A 17,980-nucleotide genomic window follows, 5' to 3' on the forward strand; every position below is an offset into this window, starting at 1 on the left:
TAATGTGCAAGAGGCCAAACTACCCAACCACTCCAGATGCTGATGCTATATTTTATAAAGAACTTAAAAATGTTATGTCATCTTATTCTCGCAGCAGTCCCAGTGGGGGCACGGGCAGGTCAGACCATTCTCCGAGGTCTCGGAGCCACAGCTCAGCCCAGGACCCATGCCTCCGGTGCTCTCTCCCCCCTCCCGTCTAGCGTTGCGTCTGGGTGTTGGTCTCAGCCTTGTTCCCACAGGGCACCCTGCGTGTTTGGCGAGAGAATGACATTTCTCAAGTTTGATGTCACCAGGCCAGCCCCACTCCCTAGGTCATTCTGGGTCCATTCATTCATTCTATTCTCCACGCATAAGCTCTTGTTGGAGGATTTCAGAGGTTCTCTTGGCTACTGGCTTCACCTTCCCTTCTACTCCCCAATTCTCAGTCCATCCTCCACTGAGGCCAGAATAATCTTCCTAAAATACTAACCTGGATCACACCGCTGTCTTACTTAAGATCCTTCAGAGCCCTCCGCATATGCCTGGCCACAGCCTGTGGTGGCCCCCTCCATCCTGGCTGCCTCTCCTGGGATTACCTTCCCCCCACCATGTTATCCCTCCCCGAACCGCTCCCCCACGCCCCTGCCTCATGCCGCCAGCCTTGGCTTCAGCTGCAGGAGCCCTGCCGTTGCCCCAAAATACCCCGAAGCTCTCTCTGCGGAAGCTTTGCCCCTTCTGCTTTTTCCAAGGGGATTACCTACACCTCCTCTTTCCTAACCAATTCAGAGGACAGCTTTAAACCAAGATTTGATCCCTTTAGCGGAATCCTACTAGAACTTCCTTCCTGAATCACACATCACTCCTCACAGCCCCTCCCACACTTGACTCCTCCTTGTCCCTCGCTTGGACTGTGAGCTCCTCGGAAACAAGGCTCCCAATCTGTTTAACTTTGTGCCTTCAGGACATGGCATACAGCGAATCCTCGGGATGTGCATTAAATAAGGGAAGAATGAATGAATCCTCCCTTACCGCCCCCACCCCAGCAGAGCAGCTGTCTTCCGTGGTCTCACAGCACTTTATAATATCTTCCTATGAGCACTTCTAGTTTCTCTTTCTATTTCCTTGTGTGTTTATTTCCTTCCAGGTCTATTTTCCCCCACTACACTGGAAATCTTCTTCTTCCTTAGACTGAGATCTTTCAAGGGTAGGAGGTGCAGTCCTGAGCACAAAACCCAGCACACAGTAGGAGCTTAATTAATTGAATGGAGTGACTCCCAGGCCCTCGCTCTTTCCCACCCACGCTAATCAGCCAGAAGCACCATCTTCTACCTCCGATAACATCTGCCTAAATGCAGGGGCTTGATTTGCTCACGTCCAGACCAGTTCTACTTGTCCGCCAACTCACATCTTGGGGCACCCTCCCATGGCGTGGCACCTCACTACCCAAACAGCTCTGTGTCATCCACAGATGTGTGAGTTTCGCTCTGAATCTCCTTTTCCGGATCATTAATAAAAATGTGAAAGAATAGAAAACAGAGTGAAAATGCAAAGGAAAAGGCCATTTACTGATTTTTCCCAAATATGTATTTCCCAAATATATCTGTGAACTCATAAAGTTGTTTTTTATATAGTGTGCTCTATAATATAGTGTGTTTTTTTCTATATGACTGTGAAAATTCCTGTCAGCTGATGCTACTAGGTGGGATTGGTATAGGGAGAGTTAATTAAAACACTAAACAACAACAAAAGTAAATAAATAAATAAATAATAATGTGAAAGGAGCCCAGACTCAGCATCGGGCATGGTTAAAACTCCATCTCTTGCGTGCTCCTTGAGTCTTGGTTTGCACTCATCCTGGGCTGACATCTCTTTAGTGTCTTTCATTACATAAAGGTGGGCGAGAAAACATTCATCTAACCACCCGTCTGCCCGCCCACCCATCCATGCATCCATCCCACTGTTGCCAGGCTCTGGGAAATTTGCCGACAGGCAAGCAAAGTTCCTGGCCTCAAGGGGGTCAGTTGGGGCAGAAGACAAACAGGAAATAGATCATCAGCATGCCCTGTGACCCACAGGCTCCCGAGCTCATCTAAGGTATGCACGTGGGTCACCAAGTTCCTCTGCTGACAGACTGGGCCGGATTTGAGCAGAGTCTGGACAGATGAGTGGAAATTTGCCATCCAGACAAGAAGAGAGAAGGAAGAGCGGGTGTGATGTGGGAAGGAGGGAAGGTACTAGAAGCTCCAAGGAGGCCAACAATGGGGTGGAGGAGGCGCATGGCAGGAAAGAGAAATCTTGCCCATTTATCTTTTCTCACCGGGGGAAAATTTTTGTTTCTAAAAGACCGTGGGTCAATTATATTATCTTAGTAAATGAAGAAAAGCATGTTGATTATGTCTTCACTGTGCACACAGCCAGCAAAAGCCAGAGCCTCCTCTAAAAATCCAAGGAAAGAGCTTTCACCCAACACTAACAGCGCCTGCCATATTTCTATTTCTATTCATGGGACCGCAGTTGTCTCCCCCAATGACTCTAAGCCACCCGAGATCAGAGATTTTGTTATGGTCTGTGTTGAATCCCAAGAGCCTCGAGCAACCTTTGGTACATAGTAAACACCCCATGAATACTTGCTTAATGACGCCACTGGACTCCTGCTACCTGCCAGGAACTGAAGTAGGTCCTGGGGATAAAGGTACAGGCTAGACACATTGCCTGCCCTTTCAGTGACGTCAGTAGCTAGTGACATGAGCTCGTTCCTGAGGAAGGCATTTTTGGATTAGTAAGAAATTATTTCTGTTTTAAAACCTGAAGAAAAAAGACCTTCCTCCAAGCTGAGAGAAGAGCTTTTGAGAGTTAACAGGCACGGCCTCACTTCCCCTGCGCACGTGCGGCGCTAACTTAACAGTGCTGCTCCCCCCGGTTGCTGGGGCAGACAGGTGCGCTGGGAGGTGACAGCTCCTGGCAGGCCCCTCCCCACAGGTGTCCCAGCTCGGCAAGCCCTGGGCCTCAGCGGCCTCTCCCAGGCCTCGAGGTACACTCGTGCTCAGAAACACACACACCGTCACATACACACACATGCTCGCACTCACAGCTCATGCCTACACAGCCACACAATCACACAGTCACCTACGATCACACGCTCACACATGGGCTCACACACACACAGGATCACATACAGCACATGCTCACACTCACGCACTTGCCCACACACAGACACACACACAGCCTAAGCCGTTAAAGTGACAGCACTCACATTTTCCATCTATTGGTGGTTTCAAAACAGGAAGCCTGAGCAGGGAGGGGAGATGTGGGTGAGGCGAGTGCTGTGTGAGGCACCAGGTGCGCGGGCTGGATTCAAAAGGGATGCCTTGTGGGTACCCATGCCCTTCACAGGCAGAGGCGTTGAGCTGCGTGAAGCCTGGGCTTGGCCGAGACCGTAAGCAGTGCCAGTCCCGGCTGGGCCCTGCTGTCCAGCTGGCCGAGGCAGCGAGGATGCAGCCACCCAGATCACACCGCATCTCTCCCGGGGCCAGGGGTTTTCCGTGCGGAAGATGGGAACACCCTCTGCCTTCCTGTCTGCAGACATGGAGCCCCCTCTCTTTTGGAAACCACCTCTTCCAGGAGTCCTCTGGGACTAATTCCTATGAGAATTAGTTCTACCTCGCTGCTTAGGTCCTCTGCTACCTACTCAGCCATGCCCCTTTACAAGGGAAATATTCGGTTTTGTGCCTGTCCTCACCCCCACTCCAACATAAAAGAGACCAGGGACCTGTTTTCTAAGATGAAATCCTTGCAGCACTTTGTATTTTACAGTTTTTCTTTTTTTGGGGGGGGTGGGGGGTGGGGGTGGGGGGAGGGTCATGCTGTGAGCACATGTGGGATCTTAGTTCCTTGTTGACCAGGGATCGAACTTGTACCCCCTGCAGTGGAAGCATGGAGTCTTAACCACTGAACTGCCATGGAAATCTCTACAGTTTTTCATAACCAGCATCTCCCTCAATCTTCAAGACAGCTTCATGAGGTGGTGAATACTATACCCATTTTACAGATGAGGAAGCTGAGAGCAAAGAGATTAAGTCACTTGTCCCAGGGGGCACAGAAATAGCCCTTCTGATCTCAATGCTCCATTTTCAGGAATGTCACCACTCCATCTGCTACCCTGGCTCTGAACACAGGTGTGTTTGAGATGGACAGTGTGTCAGAACAGTCGGAGCAACACCTGATGGTGAGCAGGGAGAGAAGTGCAAGGAAAGAAGGAGTGAGGCTGTGTCACAGGCTGGTGAACATCACACCCCACCTTTGGCCCTGGAGGCACACCCTTTACCCCCTCTTTCTCACACACATACCAAACCATATGCACAGAAATAGATTCTAGCTGGCCTGGCTCCAGGAGCTGGGGTAGGTCCATGTATAGACTTCAATTGCTCAAGGCAGTTGGGACTGATTTCCACAATTTACAGAGCAAGATGTAGAGGAAGCTGTAGCGAGATGACATTTCTGGGGATGAATGACATTTCTAGAACTTTGCTTTCTCTCTCTCTCTCTCTCTCTGAAAGAAGTGATTAAAAACCTTTTTTCCTTCAGCAGTGACTTTGCAAAGGAAATTGGCTTCACTGCTCTGAAGCTGAGAGGGAGTGCGTACACATAGCCCTTTGTGCTGTATTCCTGCCAAAGGATGCTCTGGAGGGTAGAGGCAGGTGCCAGCAGCAGGCTGTCCTCCCAAACCAGCCTAAGAGACTCAGATCAAGTGATGATAGCATGTGTGTGGCTGGAAGGAGACAAGAGGGGACGAGAAACAAGGCTGGGCTGGATTTTTCTGCCAGGGTAGCACTTCTGTCAGACCGTGCCCTCAGTTTCACAGTCCCCTGCCTTATAGGTTTCATATATTTAACAGCCGGGACCTATAAAACATCAGAGGTCATAGGAAAAGGATGGGTCAGGCTCAGGGGAAGCCCTGGAATTTCCTTTCCTGGAGATCTCCAGGACCGATATGAGAGACGCCCACGCTGGGAGAATGTCTCGCTCTTCCCCTTGGCTCGCGCTGCCCCTCCTGTCTGGACCACTGTTCAAACCTCTCTCTCTTTCTCCAAGTCCCACCCTCTTCTTAAAAGCCTCTCCTGACCGTTCCAGGCTTTCATGCTCCCTGAGGTCAGAGACTCTGATCAACAGAGTCTCGCTGATTGACAAGTGAGAAAGCAGATGGATGCCTGAGATGACCTTGGATGGTACCCAACTCCGGCGTCTGCTGTCCCTGTGCTGTTTTGTGGAGAGTGGGAAGGGGGTTGTTGGGGTTGTCCTTCACCATCAGACCCCAGAGGCTAAACTCCAGCTTGTGTGGGTGGTGGATGCGGCCCAGGTTCCAGGAGAGACCTGTCAGGAGGAGAGGAGAGTCGTCCTGGGAGCCGGACTGCCTGAGTTGGGTGACACACCAAAGAATTGCTCAAGGCTGGTTTTGTTGGTCAGCAAAGGGGTCCAGGAAGCAGAACCCATGGGAGGGGAATGGGGCCGCTCACTCCGGGAGAGGCTCCGAAGCAGCCTGACCACCCACGTCCAGCAATTTCATGTTCGTGGGGCCCCGAAGTCGTGAGGGCCACTCAGGAGGGAAGGGGAGCAGCTGGGCTCCTTGCTAGGGGTCTGTGCTCCTCCAAGCAGAGACCCGCGGGCCTCAGAATCCAAATAGTCAGCACTCCTCCTGGGAGACCAGCAAAGACTGTAAATCTGGAATATTGGATTTTTAAAGCAGCCGCTGCCAAGCGGGAAGTTGAGTAACCACTACATGAACTGACATAGACCTTAAACTGAGGAGCTTGAAATGAGGCGCAGAGGATCTGGAGTTGTGCTACTTTAGCTGAGTTCTGTCATGAGCCCAAATGTTCGTTTATTTGCTCATTTATTTGCAACCAACATAAGTGCGCTATTTCTGTGGTCGATTCCTATTTTTGCTTGTTTGGGTTTATTTTTGCTTTCTGAAACACTTCATGAATATATTGGTACTAGGTTCAAATTGATAATTCTTAAAATTCACTGTTGGGGGGGGGGGGGAGGTGGGAAGAATCCAGGACATGAAAGTGTTCTATGAACTGAAAGTAAATTGAACAGATATTTTTTTCTGGGCAAGTTCCTATAGAAATCTGAATCACGTCACAATGTTAGTGCTTAAAAGAGCTGGAGGGTGAAGCCAATCTGCATTCCCTAATTTTTCATGGGACAAAAATTTCATCATTTTTCAAGTGAAAAGAGTGAATAACTTCAAAGTATTTTTACGTTATTGCGGTTTACTTTGATGACTGAAAGTCAATCTGTGTATCAGTATGCATTTTTCAAGTAAGTAGTAATCAAAATCCCTAAGAACATTTGGTTTTAAGTTAGATTTCCTATACTAATCCTCATGTCTCATTTACACAATTATTATCTCCCACTAAAGCAGGACTTCTGCTTAAAAAACAAAAAGTGTCTAAATAATGGGTCCTATTTCACTTTAAAAGTAATACATTAACTTTTTATTTTAAAAAAGGGACTTCCCTGGTGGCTCAGTGGTTAAGAACCTGCCTGCCAATTCAGGGGACATGAATTCGATCTCTGGTCCAGGAAGATCCCACATGCTGTGGAGCAATTAAGCCTGTGCACCACAACTACTGAGTCCATGTGCTGCAACTACTGAAGCCTGAGCGTCTAGAGTCCGTGCTCCACAACAAGAGAAGCCACTGCAATGAGAAGCCTGTGCACCGCAACGAAGAGGACCCCCATTCACCACAACTGGAGAAAGCCCACGCACAGCAATGAAGACCCAACGCAGCCAAAAATAAATTTAAAAACATAAAATAAAAATGCAAGGATATATCTACCAGCCCCATCTTACTGTTCAGTCCCTCAAAGCTGGTCTCTATCCACCCTTCTGCCTTCTGCTCGCCCCCTCGCCCCTCATCCTCTGCACCTCAGCCAGCACCCAGCTCGTGCAGTGGTGGTTCACAGCATCCGCATACTCTGGAGTGGGACAGCTTATGTTCAATCGTAGTTGTGTCACTGTGTGACCATAGGCAAGTTACTCAACGTCTCTGAGTATCAGTTGCCTACTGTGTAAAGTGGGAATACTCATAGGACCTGCCTCATATGGTTGCTCTGTGAATCCAGTGAAATAAAACACAATGCATTTAGCACCTTACGTGGCATATACTGAGCTCTCAGTGAACATCGGCTGGCATCCTTGTCCGGGGACAACGAATGGGTCACCCTTCTCAGGCCAGCCATGATCTTTCAAATCACATGCCGTTTCATCAGGAAACATGCCAGGAAAGCCCATCCCGTTTTCTTCACTTGGGAAAATCGAGCTCACACTTCCGAGACTCGGTTCAAATGTTACTTTGCTTAAGCTTTTTCTTGTAACCCTTTAGTTTCCCCTCCCCCTACTTGAAAGCTGGTTGGTATTTCCTAATTAACCTAGCCACGGTCTACTGAAATTACATCTTTAGGTCTTGCTTTTCCACAAAATATGGGAGCATTCAGAGTGCAGGACTGAATATTCTTCCTCTTTGCCCTGCAGATGCCAAGGCGCCAAGCAGACACTCAATAAATATTTATTGAATGAATAAAACAAAATGGAATCAAATGGCATCTGCGCGGATGCTAGGACGTATGGCGCATATGGCTTTAGAGAAATAGAATCCATGTTATATCTTTTCCAGAAACCAGTTATTTCTGTGTGGAAATGAATTTAACCAAATCGGATGTCACAAAAGATGGGATAAAAGGAAAATTAGAGGAGAAATTAAGGAAACGACTTCAGGGTTTTGCCATCTGTCCAGGAAGGATGTGTTATCCATCTTGTAGGTAAGTGCCTGAAAAGCTTAATGGAAAAGCAATACTCTTGAGCCACTGCCCATCCCCAAACACAAAAACTCTTGCATCAAGACAATTCAGTGCAAAGCAAACAACTTGTGTCAATTTGCCAAATCAGGGAGTGAGCAGAGATGACAAAGTAGTCCCACTCTTAAAAGGAAACTTTTTGGGAGGTAAGATTGTTGTTATATTTTAGTACAGCCCAGAAAGGTAGGAAGCAAAGATACAACTCTTGAGAATCAGGTGACAGTAGGTCAGGTAGCTACCAGAAGTGGTGGGGGCGGCAGGGGATGGGGATTGGCAAGGATCTCGATTGTTCACTAGGTCCTTGACGTGAAATGTAATGCTCTAGAGAACCTCAGAGATAAACACTGTCATCCCCTTTTATTGATGGGGAAGTGGAGTCTCGATGAGGTTATGTGGCCAAGTCAAGATCAAATTCTCACAGGCGGCGTTTTGCTTTGTATTAAAATTCCGCCACCAGCAACCGCAGTGTGGAACGCTCTCATCTAAATCTTTCTCTAGTATAACCTATCCTTCTCGCTACTGTTAGAGTAATTTTCCTAAAGCTAGTTGAGTTAAAGTTTCCACTCCTTTAAAACTGTCAATGGTTCCCTTACATTCACAAAAGAAAAATTCAAATACTCAAACTCACGAATGTCACGTTCTTTTTTTTTAGAAAAAAATAAATTTATTTATTTATTGGCTGTGTGGGTCTTTGTTGCTGTGCGCAGGCTTTCTCTAGTTGTGGAGAGTGGAAGCTACTTCAGTGTGGTGCACAGGCTTCTCATTGTGGTGGCTTCTCTTGTTGTGGTGCACGGGCTCTAGGCGTGCAGGTTTCAGTAGTGGCATGTGGGCTCAATAGTTGCGGCTTGCAGGCTCTAGAGCGCAGCCTCAGCAGTTGTGGCACGTGGGCTTAGTTGCTCTGCAGCACATGGGATCTTCCCAGACCAGGGCTCGAACCCGTGTCCCCTGCATTGGCAGGCGGATTCTTAACCACTGCACCACCAGGGAAGTCCGTTTCCAGTCTTTCTTTCCCTATCCTGCTCTCTCTAGAAGATCCCAGCCACTCCCATGGCTGAACTCCCACCTGAACACACCAATTCTCCGTGTGCCATCCATTTCTCCCTCTTAACCTTTGTGCTTCTGTAACACATTCCTTACCGTTAATCTCTGCTTGAATATGTTGCTTGTACTAAACCTCACATGTTCAAACACCAAACTCACCTTTTCCCCCTGCAAACCTGTTTCTCTCCAGATTATCTCAGTTAATGACACACCATCCATCCAACTTCCCAGGTGAGAAGCTTAAGATCAAACCCTGACTTCTTCCTCTCTTTCCTCTCCTGCCCAAGTCTGCTCCTGAATTGATTCCACCCCTGGTCTCTTCAAGCTGTCATCTCCTCTCTCTGCTAAGCCACCTCGCTGTGCACTTTGACAACTGCAGCAGCTTCCAGTTTTGCCTTTTCTAATTTATTCTCCAAATACACAGCCATCACAACACTCCTCTGCTTAAAACCTCCATAGCTCCCTATTTCCTTTAGAATAAAGTTCCAGGACTTCACTGTGGCAAATAAGCCTGTCTGACTGAGTTTTCTGGTCCCTCTCAGCCTTAACTTAAGGCCACTTACCCTTCTCTGGGCTTCAGTCACATTAAATTTTTTCCTGTTCTTTGAACACATTTTCTCACAACAGAGCAAGTGAACACGTACTTCTCTCTTCAGAAACATTCTTCCCTCTCCTATGCTAGTATCTCGGTTCATTTTTCACGTCCCAGGTTATATCTTCTGGGATGCTTTCCCTGATCCCTTAGACTAAGCTCTCACTTACTCACTCTCATGATATCCTCCGTTTCTCTTTCCCAGCATTCACTGTGCCTGTAATGACTTATTTAGTGTTTGTCCTCCTCCTTACAGTGCATATATATCTATATTTGACTGTTATTCTTAGTGCTGAGAGAAGTACAGGGCATGTGGCAGACACTCAGCAAAAACGAACAGCCTGGCTCCAATACCACCTGGTACAGGAAATCCTCCGGCATCCTCCCAGGCTTCTCTCTGTGCTCCCACAGACCTTGGGTTTTCATTCTGCCTTGGTTAATATTTAATGTTGTACCTGTCTTTCTCCCCCATGAGCTTATGAGGAGAAAGGACCAGGTCTTCACTCTACATGCCTTACCTTCTAGCATGATGCCAATGGTGTTTATTAAATTAAAGAGGAAAAAAGCTGCAAGCCTGAGCCTTGTACATTACAAGTCCTTGCACCTAAGAGTCAGGAATGCAGAATGAGGTTGTAGCCCCCCAGAACTCTAGGGATGAGTTATCCATTTCTGAAAGGAGCTGGAGAAACCCCAAGAAGCAGCAGGAGCTGTACTTTAGCAGTAAATGTTTTTAATCTGTACACTTCAAAAATGGGCCATACCATTGAAATAAGGAGAAATTATGAACCATTCTCAACTTGCCCGTCTTCCTCATGCCCCTTTCTCTATCAGGTACCAAAGCATCCTAACTGTGGCAGCTGCACCTCCTTTGCTCCACCTGTGGCTCCTCTGTCTTGGGCCAGGATAGCTTCAACTCTCACCTGGCAAGTCTGCTCTGGTGTCCCCTAGTCCTGTCTCCTCTTTCATATACTGTCTGCATCACGGTGTCAGTTATTATTCTAGAATTGAGATTGGACCATATTACCTCTGCTTAAGCCTTTAGAGACTCGCTGTAACCTACAGGATAAAATCTTTTCCATTTGGCAACCGAGATGCTCTGTGATGGCACCCAAGTCCACGTTTCTAGGCTCAACCCTGCCATTTCCCTCCCGTGCATCTCAACAACCCTGAACTGGCTCTCCTTTAATACACTGTTTCCTTCCTTGTCTTTGCACATGCTGGGCCCTCTGCCTGGGACACTGTTCCCCCGTATCCACACGTACATGCCCTCGGCATACTTTTCTATATCCCCTCTGCGCAGTACGGTGGAGTTAGCTGCTCCTACCAGGGACTCACAGATCTGTTTGGCTTCTGTCAAGCTGTATTTGCCTTTACTGACCCAAAGAAGATAGGGAAATGCCTTTTGCTTCTTTAAATCTCCAGCATCTACCATATACTAGGTGCTCAGTAAATACTGAATAAATAATGGAATGGAGCCTAGGTCTTTGTGAGTCAGGTTGGTGTCGGTCTAGGCTTTTGTTTTTCTCTTTAACTAGAAGATTATGTGGCCTCTCTTTAAGATGAGATGCTCCTGTTAGAGAAGAGTCATACTACTCCAACTTTCTGTTACCCACATGCCCATGGGTTGGTTCTCCACCGTAAATTTTGTTGCCCATCTACTCTATGCATAAGAATTGCAAATGAGGCAGTTTAGTGTGTTAAACACAAGATCTTAAGTACATTCCAAGGGCAAATAAACACATGGGGAGAACATGTCACTGGGTATCATCTATGTCATGCTCTAATGTCATTCTGCCGGTACTTTACGCAGCTCTCCTTTTCTATTCAAATCCTTAAGTGCAAATAATTGAAGATTGTCAAAACATTTGAAATAAGCGTGACCTTTGAGTGTATAGTGAATAAGAACTTGCCGAAAAAGTACTGGCCTGCCGAAAGGGGAAAAGTTCACTCCTGAATGACTTAAGACAAAATGAGTTTATACAAAGCTCGATAGGAAACAGGAAGTTAAAAAAAAAAAAAAAAAACTGTGATAAGGAAAGCAGTAAAGAGAAACGCTGACCCAGAAAAGACGGATCTGAAAACGCAGAAGGAAACTTTTTCACACAGATGCAGGAACATGTCTCTGAGGGGTTTTGTGTTTTGGTTTTCTTTTTTCCTTTTTTAAAAGATCAGACTAAAAAAAGTGAGAATTGAACTCATCATAATTCTGTAAGACAAGCATGTCTGATGAAGAAGGGGAAATGATTATTCACTCTACTTGAATTGCTTTAATGGAAGCTCCTTGATGAAAGCTGCGCCTTAAAATACTCATCCAGTGATGAAGAGTTATTTCAAGATGTGAATCAAGGCGATGGTTGCAGTGAGGTTTGTATGTGAAGCACGCCACATCTTCAGATGAGCAGAACTGACAAGTACCCACACTGGCCTTTTGGGACAGCTGGTTCCCATCCCAGTGGCGTGCTGGAAGCCATCAACAACTAGTAAATCTATGAATGCTGCCCAAGCAAAAGGGTGGGGCCACCCCTGAGCCCCTTCCTTTCTCCTTGGTAAACCCCTGTGCCCAGGCAGAGTCCTTCCCTCTGGCTCAGCATCCGAAGCTCTTTCCCATTCTCTCTCTCTTCATGGCAACTGTAGACAAGGCCCCCAGTGGATCATCAGGCCTCCAGCCCTCTCTCTGTGCCCATGAAAACCAAAAGCTTTTGAAGTGTAAATCTTAAGAGAGGAGAATGTAAATTTCAACGACCCCATCCAGCCGTCCCTGTTCTTGTGCATCATTCAAGGTCCTCATCAGGTGTCCCCTCCTCTGATTCCTCATCCAGTTCCTCCAGACAAGACACTACTTCTCCTGGGTGCATCCATTTCTGTGCACACCTTTATTATCACACGCTCTTCCCATCACTATGATAACCTGCTCATATACCTTGGCTGTCCTTAACGCAAGGCCTGCATTGTGAATGGTCTCCCTTCCTGCAAGCCTCACGCAAGGCTCCTCAATACACGTTTGTCAAGTAAAGGTATGAATGAATGCACTTCTGAATGAAGGATGTAGATTTTGTCTGTTGACACCCATTTAGAGAAAAGAGCCAAACATGTCAAATGGCAGGGGTTGACAATGTGAAGCTTGGAGTTGGGCCAAGCTTGAGTGCAAGGCCCCCGAGCCACATAAACAAGCAAACTGGATGGCTGGGAGCTGTTTCCAGGGACTGATCACGGACATACTCGAGCACGTTAAGATATACTTGAGGATGTTAAGACTCCCCCTTTCCAAAGTCAATACCTGCATCCGGCCCCTGCCAGCCGCCTGTCCCTGAAGCATGTATTAAACTGGGTACCTGGGAGCTCCACAAAATAATGGCGCTTGAAGAAAGCACTTTGCATTCGTGATGATTTGGATTAAAATTTAATTGGGGTGTGAGATGGAGTGAGGGGGAGGCAACCAAGCCTGGTCTTCTGCTGTAGAGGGCAGCACATCTTCTGTCTACGTGAAGCCTCCTATTTGCTCCCTTGACCCCGACACCCCCCTCCCCAAACCCACAGTCCTTTCTTATTCCCTATTTATTTTTTTAATTTTTTAATTGAAGTTTAGTTGATTTATGATGTTGCGCCAATCTCTGCTGTACAGGAAACTGACACAGTTCTGCACATACAGACATTCTTTTTTCCTATTCTTATTTTCTATTTAACATGAGGGCTTAATGTCTCTAAAGAGAGACAGGCCAATTACACAACCAGTAGGGGTGGGAGACATTTGCTCTGATATTCCCAAAGGCCTTCAAAACCTTTCTGTTTGATGTTATGTAAGTATAGTTGAGACAGGCTGGAACCGGGGACCTGGGACCCTTTGGCTGCAATGTTTGCACCTGGATAAAGTCTCCTCGAGCAACAGAATACAAAGAAATTGTAAGGGACTAAAAATAACTGTGTGCAGGCGCAATTGGGGCAAATTACGGACAACAAGACACAAAAAGACCAAAAGAACCCAACTACCACTTGTGAAGAGCTGGGAGCAAAAGCAGGGTGCTGTGCATGCCCCCTGTACACAACATCACCAAAGGGGTGGGCAGACCACCTAAGCCACCCCTCTGGCCCGCCCCCTGGATACACCCCTACCCTCACCCCATATAAGAAGCCAGCTCGCCCCCTCTCAGGGAGCAAGCAGGCAAGGGAACCCATTACTTGTTCTCACTCCCTCCTGCTGCAGCAGGGGACCCAGTAAAGCCTTGCCCAAATTTCTTGTCTGGCCTCCTATCAATTTCTATTGATTATGGAGGCCAAGAACCCTGGTCAGGAACACAGTGATGAGTGTACCATAGTAAGTCAGGAATTTCAATAAAACCCATTGAAAGAGATGAAAACGTTTCACTGGAGGGAGAGAGGGAGGGAAGGTAGAATTCCAGCAGCTATTTGAGAGGAGGAGCCTCTTTAGGAAACTATAGTTTTAAAAAAAGCTCAGCTTTTTAGGTCTTACAGCTAGTACCCGTTGAATGGAGGCCAGAATACTGCCAGTCCCTTTGAACACGCGTAGGAAATTGCAGGAGAAGACTTTTTGATAAAGTTGTTGGCACACACAAGTGACCCTCACTTTAAGGTTATTTTAGATTAGCTTGTTAGCTTATGTAACCGAGGCTTCCTTGTGGGGAATGGGAAACAGGGTGGTGGAAAGACAAACCATGATTTCACCTCCGTTATAAACACAGGAAGTGAGTGGTGCTACACCAGGACTTCACAAGTTGTATTTTACAAGCTGCAGGAAATACCTTGGGAGAACATAAGCCTATCTTAAGATGAGATGAAGTCCAGCCACGAGCAAAATTCCTGCATCTCAGTTAGGATACAGATACCTAAAATGTACAGGGCCTCAGCACGGATGTAGAGGGAGACCTACATTCCCAATGTCTAATGCTTAGAAATAATAAATCAAGCAAACAAACTGGTAAATGAAATAGGTCCTATCTTCCTACTTGATACATATGTCTTCATAAAGTCCTGACTAGATTTCCCAGGCTTCTTGGTATTTTGTGCCAAAACACAGCTGTCCCTGATCCCTTTATGTGTGCTCTGCCCCCACCCACTTTATGTCGTCGCCCGCCCCCACAAACCCACTGCCCCCCCCCCGCTCCTTTGGGTACCAGGAGCGGCCTCACATGCATGTGTATGGACATCCCAGGAGCATATCAAAGCTCGTCCACCACAAACAGCTGCTCCTTGGTCACCCACAGGGCTAGGGGTGTCTGTCCTCAAGAGGCTGGACACAGGGGAGACACCCAGAAAGCAGCCTCCTCGTCCTTTGGGTCCTTAACACCCAGAGTATGGGATGTGTATTTGTGTGTGTGGAGAGGATACAGGCTCCAGGTAAGTGTGTCCCCGTGGACCTAGGGACTCTTCATTCAGTCTTAAAGGGCACAGCCATAGAAGACCACAATGGAACCCTCTGGTCTAAGATTAAGATTGGGTACAAAAAGTTCGTGCATGAGTAAGATGAGAGAAAAAAGTGAAACGAACTAGTAATAGTGAAATCTCTACATTGTAAAGGTTGTGGGGACTGTAGATCCTTCTGCAGACCGTCAGCAGGGAGATATAATGATGGTCCCACTGTCAGGGAGGAAGAGGAAACGGAAAGATTTGGACCGAGGGTGAACAAGGACTCAGACGGCTGCATCGTGAGTGGCAAGCTCTGCCATGCCCTGATGTGCAGTGCTGGCGACACGCTGTGTTACCTGCTCAGCAGAGTTTGCCTTTGGTGGGCCTCTCTGGGAGAGTCTGAGGAGGCTGACCTAATGGGGAGACGGACTAGGCAGGGAATGGAAAACACCGAGGACGGCGCTGAGTTCCCCTGGCTGAGGAGGAGGCGGCTTCCAAAGACACAACAGGGATGAGATGGGGGTGTTGGGTGATGTCGTACAAGGAGCTTAAAAGGAGTGTCCAGCCCTTCCGTGTTTCACTGAGTTAACCAGGGACTCAGCCAACTACTACGGGCCCCTGCAGCATCCTCCTCGTGTGGTCTGTCACTGAAGTGCCAGCCTCCACCCCAACTGCGTGGGCATGGAGGGCGAGGAGAGCGATCTAGGCCCTATTTCTTTAGTTTTTATTCTGGAATTTTCCAAACACATACAGAAGTAGAGAGAATAGTATAACAAACTGCCTTGCATGTATCACCCAGCTTCAGTAATTACAATGAGCAATGTTTGGCCAAGTTGTCCATCTATTCCCCAACTTTTTTTTTCCTGGAATTTTTTTTTTATAAATTTATTTATTTATTTTATTGGCTGTGTTGGGTCTTTTCTTTTTTTTTGCTGTGCGCGGGCTTTCCTTTTAGTTGCGATGAGTGGGGGCCGCTCTTCCCTGTGGTGCACGGGCTCCTCATTGCCGTGGCTTCTCTTATTGCGGAGCACGGGCTCTAGGCACGTGGGCTTCAGTAGTTGCAGCACATGGGCTCAAAAGTTGTGGCTCACGGGCTCTAAAGCACAGGCTCAATAGTTGGGGCGCACAGGCTCAGTTGCTCCACGGCATGTGGGATCTTCCTGGAGCAGGGATCGAACCCGTGTCCCCTGCATTGGCAGGTGGATTCTTAACCACTGCACCACCTAGGAAGCCCTTTTCCTGGAATATTTTAAAGCAAATCTCATGCATCATATCACCCTACCTGAAGACACCTATGAAGACTGACTTTTTGCCTAGAGTATTCCAAAACAACCTACTATGCATCTGTCAGCGATGACTGTTTTTCCTCTCATACAAACACTGTGCCACAATCATGTCTACCATTTATGATCATCCCATAATATCGTCAGATATCAAATCCACAGTCTTTTCTCCCTGATTATCTCAACAATATCCTCTTACATCTTTTTACAGTCACTTTGTTTGAATCAAGGTCAAACAAGGTCCCAGACTTATTTTAGCAGGATGGAAAAGCCTTCTATGTGGTTTAAGAAACAGAACCTCTCACACACCTTATCCTGAACACCATCCAGCACCCCAGCTCAAAGAGCCACAAAGTCAAACTGATGACTCTCCAGCTTGGGAGCTCTGCCCTCCCAAGAATGACATCTCAGTGGGAACCGCAGGCAGCTGGGCCACTGCTGCCTTTGACGAGCTCACTCTGCAGCCCGTGTCTGGGAACCAGCGTCTGGAGCTGCCGAGTCCTTACAGGATTCAGGTCACCGAGCAGTGGCAGGCGTGCCGTGCAAGTGCACTCCTACGCTTTTTGGTACTGCCTCTACTTTTCAGAATGTGATCTTTCTAGTTAAAGGCCAGAAGCAAGCTGCGTGGGGTGCTACAGAGAGCCGAAAGCAGGGACTGTGGACCGAGTTCTCTCTCTGCCTCTGTCAGGTGGCCTTGAATGCAAGTCCCTCACCAATCAATGTCTTCATTTCTGAAGTGAGAGGGAGGGGCGCTGTGATCCCTAAGACCCTCCAGCTCTGTCACTCTAGAATTCCAAGCTCAAAAGCCATCAAGTGACCCCCATGTGGCTGGCACTGTTTCAGATGTTGGGAGGACACTGGTACCTCTCCTTCCAGATTATAAACTCTTTACGGGCAGGGGTTCTACCTCATTTTGGCACTGCCAGATTCTAGCACAGTGCCAAGCACATAGTAGACGCTCAAGCAATGTTGCTGAATAAGCACCCAATCCGACAACCAATGACTGGGTATTCACAGTTAGCCAGATACTGTGCTGGGCTAGGGGTCACCAGTGTCTCCCTGGAGGGGCTAATGCTGAAATAGGAGCTAATCAATGGAGAAGGAAAGTTCTCTAATTGTAACAGAAGTGTTTGTGGATCTTATCAGCTCAGACCTACAACGTAGACCCTGGGCTGGTGGCCCCGATGCATAGGGTTTCCTGCTTCTCAAGTGGAACCCCACCTGCTCCAACAGAAATACCATAGAGAGTGCTCCTGGCAAAAAGAAAGGGCAGAAAGCTGTCTGTGCCCATTTACAAAGGGGAACAATCTCCCAAGCAGCACCAAGTCCTTCCATCTTCCTGATGGGAGGCCCACAGGAACAATGCAGATGGCTAAAGCTTCCATAAGGGAACTCAATGATTCTCGAATCCTCCTAAAGATTGTACCAATCCACCTGGGACAAATGCATAGCTCCTCTTCAATGTAGGCTAAGAGTACAGGGCAGAAGACGGTCCCTCATGCGTGGATTTCCTATAAGTAAGGGCCGAGCAGAAGATGGTCCCTAATACGTGACTCTCCTATAGGGGAGGGACGTTAGCCCTCAGGATAGAGAATATGCCACTGGCTGCTGTCCTGCTTAGCTGGGCAGGGAGGGTGAGAGGACTGTTCAAAATCCCTCCAGGTCCTTGGGTGGGACCTGAATTTCTCAAATTCTCAAAGCTGTCACTGGCAAGGTTTCGAACCATGACCCAGAATTAAGCACCTCATGACCAAGTCCACATCTGAGAGACAAAGGCCTTATGCTCTACCTAAGAACTGACATAAGCTCTCTGCCTCAAGAAAAGCCTTCCAGGGAGCTTGCCAGAAGACAAAACCAAATC

At 47.6% G+C, this 17,980-nt stretch overlaps 1 protein-coding gene and 1 long non-coding RNA gene across 4 annotated transcripts in view; one reads left to right on the forward strand and one right to left on the reverse strand.

Annotated features, from left to right (window-relative positions):
* UBASH3B (ubiquitin associated and SH3 domain containing B) overlaps nucleotides 1-17,980 on the reverse strand; it is a 143,388-nt gene that overhangs the window by 61,085 nt on the left and 64,323 nt on the right. The window lies entirely within an intron of this gene.
* Nucleotides 1-17,980, forward strand: part of LOC130829459 (uncharacterized) — a 35,890-nt gene that overhangs the window by 11,444 nt on the left and 6,466 nt on the right. Inside the window, exon 2 of the long non-coding RNA XR_009047529.1 lies at nucleotides 7,662-7,806. This is a non-coding gene — a long non-coding RNA (uncharacterized LOC130829459). The remainder of the gene's footprint in view (nucleotides 1-7,661; nucleotides 7,807-17,980) is intronic.

This window comes from Hippopotamus amphibius, chromosome 9 (genome assembly GCF_030028045.1).
Source record: "Hippopotamus amphibius kiboko isolate mHipAmp2 chromosome 9, mHipAmp2.hap2, whole genome shotgun sequence".
NCBI classification, from domain to species: domain Eukaryota; kingdom Metazoa; phylum Chordata; class Mammalia; order Artiodactyla; family Hippopotamidae; genus Hippopotamus; species Hippopotamus amphibius.